Source organism: Myodes glareolus, chromosome 25 (genome assembly GCF_982192425.1).
Source record: "Myodes glareolus chromosome 25, mMyoGla1.1, whole genome shotgun sequence".
Lineage (NCBI taxonomy): Eukaryota > Metazoa > Chordata > Mammalia > Rodentia > Cricetidae > Myodes > Myodes glareolus.
In genome coordinates this window covers 22,798,365-22,809,293 of record NC_142050.1, presented here as the reverse complement: position 1 = coordinate 22,809,293, position 10,929 = coordinate 22,798,365, and positions in this window count along the sequence as shown.

Below are 10,929 nucleotides of genomic sequence, written 5' to 3'. Positions count from 1 at the left end.
TCACCAACATCACCTTTTGGTCAGCTTTACGCTTTCTCGGGCTTTCTTTCCATTTTGAGTCACTGATCAAAACTGGCATCATACATCATTAATGTACTTACTTGGTCTCAGCTCTAAGCAGCCCTCATTTAACAGAAGGCTGTGCAAGACAGCACTAAGGGAACAAGGCAGAGGTAGAAACAACAACTCAAGCCCCTGCTGGACACCAGGTTTTCCCAGGTTCTTGTTGTTGGTAGCAGTAGCAGTAAGGCTTAAAGCAAGGAGAATTTTCTTTTGAGACTCTGCTTGCTTTGAAAAACTTTCAGTTTTGATTACATACTACTTAGCATGAGTGACTCTATTTTACTTTTGATCTGCTGGAGCCTAGCACAGAAACACAGTCTAAAACATGATCTCCCATAATTTGCTGGACATTGCCTTCCCTTGTGGATACATTATTAACTGGATGAAAGTATGACCCAGGATTAAATCTTGTCACTTCTCTCAGTTCCTCTCATTTTGAGTTTCAATCTAACATGTTACTCGTGGGTCTATAGTTTTTTTTTTTTTCACAATAATGTATGTCTTTGAAGTCAGCTTTTTGAAAATAAATATTCAATTGCTTACTTTAGGTAAACAAGAAGTTAAAGGCAAAACAGAAAGAAAAAGTCATTCCATCTCTATCTTTGAGTTTTTTTCTTACAATCAGAGAGATCACTTGATGTTCAACAGAGGATTACATGCAAACACTTAACACTGATTTTCAGCCTATGGTAAATAAGAGAAACACTGTTATACTGGTTATTAAATCTAATACTGAGAGTTTGTACTACGCTCCTTAGCAATGGTCCCCAAATGAACTAAAACTGAATACATCGAAGAATGGGCCAAATGATCTCTCCATTCATTCAACTAAATACATTGCACACTATTTTGCAACTGAGACCCTATTATAAATGCCTAATATATTTATCGCTGTAAAGTAAGGGGCAGCAGTCACTGTTCAGATGCTTTTTGTTCAGACAAAGTGCAGGCTATCGAAAGCAGAGACTCTTAATCCCTTTTCACCTGAGAAACTCTTCTGTGAACCAGGGTATACAGATATATAAAGTACATATATAAATCAGATATTTAGTGACAGTGAATCATATGAAAAAATATTTAAAACTAATTTTGGCATACATATAAATATTAAAGATAAAATACTAATAAGAATACCTTCATTTATTTTTATATAAAAACTTAAATCTTGGATGAATTCTTGATATTGCAAGACATAGAGTATCTTCAAGTTTTCCATCACTGATTAATATTTTGATTTTATAGTCCTCAGTCCTGGGACCCATAAATACATAGTACAAAAGGTGGAAGTATGTTTGTAGATATCCCAGAAGTTTTTACAAATTCTATCCTAATCTCAAGCCCAAATTAATTTAATGATTCTTTTTTCATTTTATTAATGGAACTCACATACAACAGTTCAAATACCAACTTTTAAAATCAAACATTCTAACACATCACAGTCCAAAGATAAACTAATCACATGCTAAATAATGAAGGAAGAAAAACATTAAAAGCCTTTTTTTTCCCCATAACTAAGCACAAGAGCCACCCTGCATTGCCAAAAAGCACACTGTTACTATAACTTTGTATGATATAGTAATGTACAAAGCTCCAGGATGTCAAGGCATTTCAGGTAGCGTTTGCTGATGTTGTGTGACGTGAGGGCACGTGTAGTGCCAAGTGCATGTCATGTGTCTAGAACAAAGGCTGTAGAGATGCTGTGTGAAATGACATGGGAAAGCATGACCAGAAATAGCCTGGATTGATTTCACCTCTGAGTTTGAACGTATTTTTGCCTGTGACATGTTTCAGAAAACTGTACCATTTTGTGCCCTACCCTCATGCAGTTAGGTCGCCCTAGATGGGTCATGGTCCACCATGTATGAGTTTGATCCGATACAGGGAGTGATAGCTGGCTCATTGTCTGCTGAAGTTACTGGTTGTGAAATTCTATAGCGAAGGCAGCTCCCGCCCAAAGGAAGAGCAAGGCATCGGCAGAGCGAAGTGAGCAAGCGGAAGGTCTCACTAGATAGGGAGTCTCCCGCTGTGTGGCTTTAGGACAAGCTGCTGACACCAGGAACTGGGGAACTTCACATTCCAAGTCATAGAATGGACGCCTTTGGTGTCGACGTAAAAGACAATAGAGATTTTTCTTGAAGTAAATATATTTGTATATAGAATACAATTAAAATGAGAATATCCATTTCACAGAAAATAAGGAATATTTCCAGAGATGTGGAGATATTAACCGCAGAAACGGAGAGGACCCCACGAGCTCTCTGGCAAAAGTGGCACCAGTCTCAAGGTAAACCGACAGTTGTTGGGCAGACATCCTCGCGTAAGTATTATTTATGGTTACTTTGGCATTTGGACCAGGTTGTGACTCTAGAATAGTCTTTTGTAAGCCCTTCCTTAATAACCTGGCAGCTTGTATATCCCTTTGCCATGGTTGACACAAGTTGCTTCATTTTCATATGCCTATGCCAACAACCTTTGCATTGTTTAGTGACTCGGCCATTTTCTTGGACTCTGTGGAGCCTGTGTACCTGCCTTGAGATTTATCCTTGAAATGTATATGAAGTCGCCCAGCTTCGGTCTGAATGGCTCCAGAAATAGTGCCATTCGTTGTCACTCATACATGGAGAGATGAAAAGAATGGATTAGAGGGAACCAGAGGAGTGTAGATCCTGTTCAGTGTGTGGGTGCGCCATAAAACTAAAAACACTCAGGAAAACTGTGATCTCATAAACTACAGATAGCTCAGCTTTTTAAGAATATTTCTGAAAATCTAGAAAACTTTATAACAGTTAGCAACATTTCACATAAAGGAAATCTGTGAAGGGCCTAGGGATTTCCTTCAGGAGTAGAACGTTCACCAATCATAAACAAAGGCCTGGCTGTGAGTCAGAGCACAAAAATAGCAAGCAACAACCACGTACAACCCACAGAAGGAAACACATAATTCATCCTTGTTAGTTCATCTAGTCCTCTTTAATTCCTTCTCTTTCTTAGAATTTGCAATAATTCTTACCCATTCTAAGCTACTAGAAAACCTACACCTGTTTAGGTTCTTTCATCTTTTCTTTTTTTAAAATTTTTATTTATTTATTTATTAAAAATTTCCACCTCCTCCCATCCTCCCCTTCCCCTCCCATTCCTCCTCCCCCTCGCTCTCCAGTCCTAAGAGAAGTCAGGGTGCTCTGCCCCGTGAAAAGTCCAAGACTCTCCCTCCATCCAGGTCTAGAAAGGTGTGCATCCAAACAGACTAGGCTCCCAAAAAGCCAGTACATGCAGTAGAATCCAAATCCGGTGTCATTATCACTGGCTTCTCAGTCCGCCCTCATTGTCAGCCACATTCAGAGAGTTTGATTTGATCACATACTCGTTCAGTCCCATTCCAGTTGGCCTTGGTGAGCTCCCATTAGATCAATCTCACTGTCTCCGTGGGTGGGCGCACCCCTTGAGGTCCTGACTTCCTTGTTCATCTTCTCCCTTCTTCTGCTCTTCATCTGGGCCTCGGGAGCTCCAGTGTGCTCTCAGTGCTCCAGTGTGGGTCTCTGTCTCTATCTCCATCCATCGTCAGATGAAGGTTCTTTATCAATGGCTTCTCAATCAGTCCCCCATTTCAGCCAAATTCAGAGAGTCCGGTTTGGTCGCATGCTCATTCAGTCCCTGTCCAGCTGGATTTGGTGAGTTCCCATTAGAACAGGCACACTGTCTCAGTGGGTGGACCAACCCCTCGTGGTCCAGACTTCCTTGTTCATCTTTTCCCTCCTTCTGCTCTTCAATTGGACCTTGGGAGCTCAGTCTGTTGCTCTGATGAGGGACTTTATCTCTATCTACATCCATCACGGGACGAAGATTCTATAGTGATATTCGAGATTATCATCAGTGTGTTAGTGGGGCAAGGCCAATTCAGACATTCTCTACTCTGCTGCAGAAGGACCTAGCTGGGGACATCCCCGTGGACACCTGGGATCCCCACTAGAGCCAAGTCTTTTGCCAACCTTAAAATGACTCCCTTAATGTAGATAACTTCCCTGCTCCTATATCCACCCTTCCTCCATCTCCACCCTCCCACTCCCCCAAGCTCTCTCCAGTCTTTCCCTTCTCTCTTCTCTCTCCCCCTCTCCCCTTCCCTCAAGCCCACTCCCACCCCCATGCTCCCAACTTTAGACACCATAGTATGGATAATAACATTTCCAGAAATGTATTAAAATAATGAACTTGAGCTGTGAAGAAGACTTAACACAGCCATAGTTAAAGATCAAGGAGCACTGCTTATTTCTATGGCACACATAATCTACCAGCTAGAATTATGATGAGTAATATGATGCCAAGATCCCTCAATTTTCCAGAAATCTCATGAAAAATTTGGGCCCTTCATTAATGACATATCTATACAAACATGATTCAAGTCAAAATTTTAATATAATGCCTTTTTTAGTAATCTTTCCTATGTATAAAATAAAATTATATATCTCTTTGGACTTCTTTGAACTCTCTGAAGTCCTAAATTTAATTAAGTTCAGAAGGATTTTGATTTAAAATTCTATTTTTGAAGGCTGTGTCAAAATAAGATCACAGAATACTAAAAAATAAAATCCAGAGAAGTCATATAGTAATGAGGAAGGGAACCCTCTCTTTTTATGAGAGAGACAAGTTTTCTTAGGCAGGAAAACACAAGATAAGAAGATTAAAACACAGAAAAACATGATAAAACACAGAAAAAAAGCCCATGAAGACCAACTACTCAGAAATGTGTTCTTTTAAATAGAAGAAACTGAGAAATATTCTACTGAGACCAAATCAATGATTTTCCAGGAAAATGTTAGCATCACTTGAACACATGATAAAACTCAGTGTATCACTTGACTTCCAATAGCAAGACTCAATTTTTACTGAAAAAAAGTCAAACAAAACCACTCATTTCCTTCTAATAATAGCCAAGTCAATCACAACATAAATGATTTATAGGAAGCCTTCTTTATGAATGCTTCACAGCCTTCTGTCACCACCCACGGGATTTCCTTCTCGGTCACATGGCAGCTTGTGATTCTGTCTACTTTAGAGAAAAACTGCCTTTCTGTTCCCACAACAAAAAATATCTCTTCTGATTCTCATAAACTTCCATAAAACATGTTTTGCTCTCCTTAAATGACGTTTCCTTTGTTTCTCATTTAATTGCTATGTATTAATGGCAATTTTAATCCTAATCAATTGTGCCCTACCATTCTGTGGACAACATTTCGAGAACTAAAGTTATTAACATATGAAACTTTTCATACTTATTAACAGACGTAAATGCATTTATCATCTCCATATCATATTTAGATACGGAAGCAGGTAAAACTTATAATTAATGATTAATGTTTCAGTTCTTTTAACTAATTTCTTAACTTTTCCTTAAGATTCTATGTTATCAAAAAGGTTTTGTAAACTTTGCGTGTTCATTACCTTTGAGTATTTATTTATATTTAATTATTTTGCTTATTATTTAGTTTTACTATTTCAGTGATTATCATGAATTGCTAATGAAAAACAAAGCTAGCTATCATAAATTATATTTTGTAACATTTCCATTTTCACTAGAACTCTGAGATATCTTAAAATGATCTTCCCAAAAATCCCTCCAGATTCACCTTGGTCTCAGCACCCACATAGTACCCAGGACAAAGAACATGGATTGTTTTATTCCTTGACTTTACGAGCAACTGTTGCAGGTCATTGAGAACAGTATCAAAATAAAAGAAGATGTTTTGTTAAAGAAACAATGACAAAGATAATAAAAATGGAACCATAGGCTAGGGTGTGGCTCAGAGGTCATGATTGAGGCCCTAAGGTGGATCCTTAGCATAGAAGAAAAAGAAGAAGGAGGGCGAGGAAGAAGGGGGAGAGAGAGAAAAAAGAGGGAGGGATGGAAAAAGGGTGGGAGGAAGGAAGGAAGGAAGGAAGGGACAGAGGGAGGGAGGAAGGAAGGAAGGAATTGAAAATCAAAGTCAGGAGGCTGGGCAGGACCCACAAACTTGTGTGGTTGGCTGAGACTCAGTTACTTGTTACAAGAGTAATTTACAATATATTTATATGTCATATTAGGTTGCCATTTATTATGGCTAGGAAAACCTATAGTTATGTATAAAGGTAGCCATAAGCCAAATGTCACTCAGCATGTCTTAGCCTAGTCAACTTCCTTTGGACTTTCTTCAACTCTTTGCTCTCTGGGCATTCTTCTTTGGATCTTCTAAAAGGTGCTGAAGTCTTACATGGTAATCTGAGAAGTCACAACGGTCTTGTACCCATGGTCATTAGGCATCAAATCACCAGAGATCACAGTTCTTTGATGTACCAGGGCCTTCTATGCATTCTCCTGCTACTTTCTGGTCACACTGACTAATCTAGTCATAGGGTTTCTTTCATTTTATAGCCAAGCTGACCAGTCCCTTGAGGCATTGGCCTCTCATAAACTATTATACCTGTACAGACGTGTTTACTTCGGCATTTTTCTAACCTTTGAGGTCAAAAAATTCCATACCATCTACCAAAGAGCAAGACATTAAGGCATTTATTATAATAATTACTATTGTTGTTGACAGAGGTCTCTACATTAATTATAAATTGGTTAGCCTATTATCTCAGGCTTCTTACTAATTAACTCATGTCTTACATTATCCCCAAATTCTTGTCTGTGTTAACCTTGTGGCTTAGTGCCTTTTATCAGTGAGGTATTCTCATCTTGCTTGTGTCCTCTGCATCTGGGTGATGACTGCTGACGGAGCCTTTCCTTTTCCCAGAATTCTCCTATTCTGGTTGCCCCGCCTATACTTTCTGTCTGGCTACTGGCCAATCAGTGTTTTATTAAACACATACAAGTGACAAATCTTTACAGGGTACAAGACCATTGTTCCACAGAATATTGTTATTATTGTTGTTTATTAAAATACTATTAAAATTTCTTCTCTCATGTAACATATCTTGACCAAAGTTTTTCCTCCCTCTACTCCTCCCAGCTCCCTGCTACCTCTCATTTACCCCAGTTCCATTCCTTCTCCATCTCCCATGAGAAAAGAGCAGGCCTCCAAGAGGCAACAATCAAACACAACCAAACAGAATACATTCAGACAAGGTAAAAGCCCTTGCACTGAAGCAGGCCAAGGCAATTGAACAGGAGGAAAAGAGTCCCAGCAGCAGGCAAAAGAGAGCGATATTTGCTCTCACTGTTAGGAGTTCCACAAAAAACAGCAAGTTAAAAGCCATAGCATATACACAGAGGACTTGGTTCAGATCCTTGCAGCCTGGTGCTCTGCTCCAGTCTCTGTGAGCCAATATGAGCTCTGCTTATTTGATTTAGTGGGCTGTGTTCTCCTAGTGTCCTCCATCCTTTCTGACTCCTTTCTTTCATCCCCCTCCTCTGCAGGACTCCCCAAGCTGAAGGAACCTGATAGAGACCTCCATTTTAGACCCTCTGTCTCTCTCTGCATAATGTCTGGCCATGAATCTCTGGATGAGCTCCCATCTGCTGCTGGAAGAAGCCTCTCTGGTGGTAAGTGGACAAGGCACTTACTTGTGAGTATAGCACAATACCATTAGGAATCACTTCATTAATTGTTTTTTAGATCAGTTGTGTTTGGTTCTAGCCTAGGTCTCTGGGATATCCAGTCTCTGTTCTTTGCAGCAATGTAAGGTATGGGCTCTCTCTGAAGGAGTAGACCCCTTAAAGCATTCTTTGCGTGATTACACCTAAGCAACCTCAAGTTGATGTTATTTTATTGTAGCTTTCTGATCCTTCCATTGCATTCTCCTCATAAACACGCCACCATCTCCTAAGAGCATGTTGAGTTTACAAATTTATTTTGGCAGCTTTGTCTCCTTGCATGAAGGAAGGTCAAAACACACAAAAGATGCTTCAAAGCATTTTGTGTTTGCGGAGACACTGACGTGAGGATTTTAATTATAAAATAATCGTGAATCATTAAAACCATTCTGCAGCTTTAAAATAAGAAGAGATGTTTGCAAGTGTAGCAATGAGATATTTACAACAAAAGGAAGAGCAAAAAGATAAAGCAGAACAAAAGTTGGCATCATTACCAAGGCGGCCAAAGTTCCACATGCGGGAGACTGCTCCCAAGTGTGAGTGGGTGGCCGGATGATGGAAAGGCTGAGAAAGAACACTCTGGAAGGCAAGCATCTCTTCATGAGGCCCTCAGGAGACACTAGTGTGGCTCTTCACAGGCAGATTTCCATTAAATGAGCAATTATTGTAAGAAAGCCTGACCCATCAGCCCCTCTGACTTCCTGTCTCACTCCATATCTCTTCTGCACACACCCCCAGCATTGTTATGCGCTCAACCATGAGGCATTGACAGAGCCCAGCAAAACTCAGTGCCATGCTCTTGTACCTCAAGGCCCGTGATGTTGTGGGAGTAACTTCCGCTGCCTCAACCAATAATCACTGAAGCAGGAGCCCACAGTGCAGCGGGGAGCGACTTCCGCTCCGTCAGCCAATAGCTGCTGAAATACCAGCCCACTGGGGCGTGGTATATTTCTCTCTTAAAAAGAGAAGCAGTTCCGGAATAGGCTCTCTTGGTTCCGGCTCTTGGTTCCGGTGCTCGGTCTCAGCTGCTGCTCCCGGCTCCTGCTCCAGCGACTAGGCTCCCTTCCTGACGGTTTATGGTGTATGTAAGTTTTACCCCCCGCCAAATAAATAACCCCTTAAAACATAACTGGTGTGGGATTGATTCGTTAATAATTGGCGCCCAGCGTTTGGTTTAAGAACCGCCCCACCCCCCCACCCCCAGCTCGGCCTCCCAGGATACACAGGTCCGGACAGTCTCTGCTGGCTTACTTTGCCCTGTTCGGCACGGATTTTTAAATTTCTCCTTGCAACGTGAGTCAAAGAGCTCACAGCGCAAGCTCCCTTTGAAGTTCCAGCAAGCTGTTTGAAACCCATAACTGATTAGGAGTGCTGAAAGCAGCTTGACCCTTAATCCCAGCACAGGGACACGGGGCCCAAAGCACTAGGCCTCTTTAGCAACAGCGCAGTGGCTGTGTCACGACCCTCTGCATCCGGTTGAACAGAGCAGCAGGGCCTTGTTTATTGCCTTGTTTATTGGCCACTAGAAGCTCTCTGACCTTTTGTGATCTGTGGATTTAACCTCTGGATTTGAGTGTATATATTCTAGAGTTTACTTCCTCAATCAATACCACTGCCACGTGGATTCAGGTACGCCCCACCTCCTACTGGCAGGCAACGGTCATTACAGGTAAGATTTTTCTTTTCGGTTGAAAATAAATACATACATACATACATACAAGTACAATTTCCTTTGATTGAAAATGTCGGAAAATATTACTATCCAAAAGTTCAATGGTTTTTTCAGTTGCGCTATGGAGGATATTCTGAAGGATGTCTCAGATATTCCTCTTACTTTGTTATTCCTGGGATCTGTTGCTTTTCTGGTGTTTGGCTATTTTATAAGAAAGATACAGTCCTTACAGACTGAATCTACAATGCTGAGGGCAGAGATTAAAACCTTAAGAACAATTCAGACTGATACCAACCTCCTCAAAAAAGAGTTTGGAGATTTCAAGGAGGAAACTAGATCAGAGTTTGGAGTTTTCAAGCAGGAGACTAGATCAGAGTTTGGAGTTCTCAAGCAGGAGAATAGATCTTTGTTTGATATGACTCGGTCAACTGGCCAAAATATCGAGAAGGTACAGTCTGATATTGCTTCTTTAGAAGGGAGCGTCACTGCCCTGGAGGAGGGGACAACCAAAATGACGCATAACCTCCAGTCCATGACTGTAAGTGCTGAAACATTAGCTGAGAGGATTATAACCATTGAATGTGAAAATCGGACTTTATCAAAAGGGTATGATAGATTAATTGACAGGATTTCCATACAAGAAGGCACAGTACATGCCATGAGGATTATGTCCAAGGAGGATATCGTGTCTCTGACGGACAAGCTCCATGCCTTAGAATCGTTAATGAAGGCTTTGGAGCATAATACTGGACAGGAGATTCAGGACTTACAGAAGGCAATGGTGAGCAGATTTAATAAGATTGAGGAAATCATAGACTCTGATGAACAGGAGCAAAAGGTAGAAAGGCAACCTTCACCTCAAAAAACTCTCAGTCTACATAGAGTTATACCTGCCTTTCCAGTAATAACATTAGAAAAGATAACTGGCTCCAAAAACCCTAAGGTCGTTAAAGAACATACATGGGAGCCTATACGTATGAATGATCTGAAAGAATTTAAACAAGCAATTGTGAATTATGGACTACATTCATCCTTTGTTAGGGAGATGTTAAAATCCTGGGCTCTGAGCAACAGGGCCACCCCTAAAGATTGGAACCAGCTCACATCAGCTGTCCTTGAGAACGGACCTTTATGGCATTTCAAATGCCTATTCAAACAAGAGGCCAGACTTTTACAACAACAAGAATCAGCGAAAGGAATTGAAGTTTCTCTAGATCAAATTCTAGGGGAAGGATCTTACTCTGATCCTCAGGAACAAGCTCTTTATGATGAAAACATTTTATCCATATGTGCTACAGCAGCTCTAAGGGCCTGGGACAGGGTTCAAGACTCAGGTCAGAGAGTAGAATCGTATGTCAGGGTCAAACAGGGTCAGAGAGAACCCTTTAGTGATTTTTTGCAACGACTAACTAAGGCTGTACAAATAGGGATACCTGATCCAGAAGCAAGAAATATAGTAATTGAGTCTTTGGCTTATGAGAATGCCAATGTAGAATGCAAAAGGATCCTGGGGCCTTTAAAGCTCAGATCAGCGCCTTTGGACGAATGGGTTTTACATACAATGAATGTTGATACATTTGATTATGGCAATGAAACATGGGTACAAGAAGCAATTTCCAAAGGT